The 3,395-nt window shown below is 35.3% G+C and overlaps 1 long non-coding RNA gene across 1 annotated transcript; it reads right to left on the bottom strand.

Annotated features, from left to right (window-relative positions):
- Window positions 1-825: 825 nt before the first annotated feature.
- Window positions 826-1,797, bottom strand: LOC128665042 (uncharacterized). The gene is made up of 2 exons (XR_008402977.1): window positions 1,466-1,797; window positions 826-1,044 (listed from the first exon to the last, which is right to left on the bottom strand). It is a non-coding gene; the product is annotated as an uncharacterized LOC128665042 (long non-coding RNA).
- Window positions 1,798-3,395: the final 1,598 nt, after the last annotated feature.

The following is a 3,395-nucleotide window of genomic DNA, read 5'->3' as shown; positions in this document are numbered from 1 at the left end:
GGGAAGGTCACCCTAAATACTTGCCACTTTAGCCTAAAGAAGCAGTTTTTTCAAATTTGTTTCTGTTTTGTTTTTTTAACATTGCATACACATATCCTGTATTTTCTGGTTGTATTATATTTGTTAAAAAAAATTAAATATAATTATATATGGTCATAATACCATTGCTAAAACAACAGGTATGATGGTGGCCTAAGACTTTTTCACAGTTCTGTGTGTATATGTATATATATATATATATATATATATATATATATATATATATATATATATATATATAAAATAATCTTGTAGAGATGGGCACTCACAGATGGAACATCACATCTGTTTTAATTATAAGTCCTGTGAGTGCCCATCTCTACAAGATTATTATATATATATATTTATATATATATTTTTATATATATATAATCTTGTAGAGATGGGAACTCACAGGACTTATAATTAAAACAGATGAAACTGTTCCTTCTGTTGACGCTGGGAGGACGTCTCGTTGCCGCATTTGTGTCTTCTTCGACTATACATATATGACATGTTGTCTTGACAAAGGCCTGACATGTGGCCGAAACATCAAATGACTTTTTAGAAAAACTCTTCAATAAAGCTTCTTCTGTTTTAATTATAAGTCCTGTGAGTGCCCATCTCTACAAGATTATTATATATCACTAACAATTTTTGGCTTGCACCCAGGCGATCTATGGATCACTAAAGTGCTAGGTGACCAAGTTCTCTAAATATATATATATATATATATATATATATATATATATATATATATATATATTCATCCAGTAATTATTCATAGATTCACTTATGACTCTGCTCTTCTTTTTCAAAACTTTTATTATGTCATAATTCCAACGTTTAGGCCTCCACTTGGGCCATTGTCAAGGTTACCATACAATAGGCATATCCACAATTATGTACCAAAGTACTCACAGACCACTCCCATCTTCCAAGGTGCAGTGTGTATCCGCCATCTAGTGGTAACAAGAACCAACTGCATACTTTGCTTCCTTTGTGCCTATTTGTTAAATTTTCTGGCTACAAAACACAAGGTATCCAGATATTAGCAGTGGTGTGTGATATACATAACATTCTTAGCAATATCAACTATTCCTAAGTATCAATAATATTTTATCTCACATCAAATACACTCATTAATATCTGCCTATACTCTAAATAAAACATAGTAGGTGCAATGATACTCCCTTTTTCAGATAAATGTTGCTTATATATATAAGTTTGTGGCTAAAAGTATTATCAGAAACAAAATGAGAAGTTATGCTCTGATAGAAAATACTATGTAGCGTTACTCAGATTAAAGCTGAGGAGGAGTTGCCTTAGCTAAAATGGAGTTCAAAAGAATGTTATGATGAACTTCCTAGCATGTACTTAATAGTTCCCAAAGAACACACAGGTTGGTAAGGTGATGTGCACAAAATGTAGATTAATAAATCAGTACCTGTCAGGTTTTATGAAGATAGAGGAGAAATCCAGTGTAAGCTGTTCACAAGAGAGACTGTGAGGGTCCACTTTGCAGCTGTAGCAGGCAAACAGGAAATGCAGGCAGTCAAGTGGAAGAATGACAGGGAAACTCCAATATGATTGAGAAGCTATCCTAAATACAGCAGGCAAGCCGAAAAGGAGATCCAGAGGTTGAGAAATAGACAGGCAAACTTGGGAATCCTGAAACAAGCTGGAAGCTGACAAACAGAAGAATAAATCAGCAGGCAAAACAGCAAGGCCCAGAGGTGAAGTGACTTGATACAAAAAGCACAATAACTGAAGCAATTTGTGGAGGAGGAAGGATCCCTTAAATAGACACTAAGTTTGAGAGGAGGAAATTATCTAAAGAGACAGTCATGATTGACTGAAACATTACAGTAGGTGTCAAGGCCCCTTGCTTGTACTGTATCAGGTTCAGATGCTAAGCCAGGTTCTTGCTAGTTTTCTTGGCCTTCTAGTCCTTTTTTTGTCCTTGACCTCCCCTGATTCTTCAAATGTCTTTATAACAGCTTGAATACCACATCTTGAGCATTCAGTTTGTTTGCTGATTTCCCTTTGAGAGTGGTCTTGCTGATGCAAAAGCATGATTTTATGTCTGTCATAGTCTGTGATCTATGGCATTTTGAATGGAATGATGTAATTGAAAGTTGGGCTTATTAGCAAGCTTCCAATGAGTTAAACTCATACCACATGTGTATGTAATGATCAAGCTTGTCTTGCACAAACCTGGTGTAATAGACCTTTTTCCCAGCAGTCATTTTGACTTGAAATAGTTGGACAAGGTGTTAGTAATTACATTAATTAGTGTTCCATTCCATTTAGGTTTACGAGAGCCAGGTTCCTGCTTTTGCTCAAGTGTAAGGGGAGGTCACACTAAATACTTGCCACTTTAGCCTATAGAAGCTGTTTTTTTAGATTTTTTTCAGTTTTTTGTTTTTTTTAATATTGCATACCAATATGCTGTATTTTCTGGTTGTATTATATTAAAAAGATACTGAGAAATAATTATATATGGTCATATTATACCATTGCTAAAACAACAGATATACAGGTAGCCTAAGACTTTTGCACAGTTCTGTGTATATATATATATATATATATATATATATACATATATATATATATATATATATATATATATATATACAGAGAGAGCGAGAGAGAGAGCAACAAACAAAAGCACTCTCAGGTCTTGTCAATAATGGGTCATAAACGAGTCTTTATTGACGTTTCGGGGTTCACACAGACCCCTTCATCAGAATAAAGAAACAGTGTCAAATCACAATCTTATATAGTGTTAAACAATCAAAACATTAATGTTGAATCAAACACTCTCATATTGTGTGCAATTGTGGTTGGAACGCATGTATGTGTTCCAACAAACCAGAAGTCTCTCAATTTCCGGTCTTATGAACATCGTGTAAAAGTGAAAAGGAGCTTATAATGATCAAAGGTTTAGTCTAGTAGCGTAATTACCAGACCTCAAGATGTGATTCTGTGATCTGGGCTGATGGTGCATGTCCATTAATGTCAGCTATAACGTATGTTAGGATCGTAACACCGGAAATGTCATTTCTGGTGTCACAATCCTAACATACGTTATAGCGCCTTTTCACTTTTACATGATGTTCGTAAGACCGGAAATTGAGAGACTTCCGGTTTGTTGGAATGCACACATGCGTTTCAACCATGATTCATTCTCTCTCTCTCTCTCTCTCTCTCTCTCTCCGAGGATCCCAGGGCCTGAGTTAAAGGATCTGATATGCTAAACCTCCTATAAGCGCACCCCTGGGGACTGTGTAGAAGGGTCAGGATTAGCACAGCTCTCCAACGTGATAAAGGTAAGTTACTACAAATTAACTTTTTACCTGTAGCAAAGGAACATT

The sequence above is a fragment of the Bombina bombina genome, chromosome 6 (genome assembly GCF_027579735.1).
Source record: "Bombina bombina isolate aBomBom1 chromosome 6, aBomBom1.pri, whole genome shotgun sequence".
NCBI classification, from domain to species: Eukaryota; Metazoa; Chordata; class Amphibia; order Anura; family Bombinatoridae; genus Bombina; species Bombina bombina.
The sequence above is the reverse complement of the archived record's forward strand: the minus strand, read 5'-3'. Positions and strand labels throughout refer to the sequence as shown.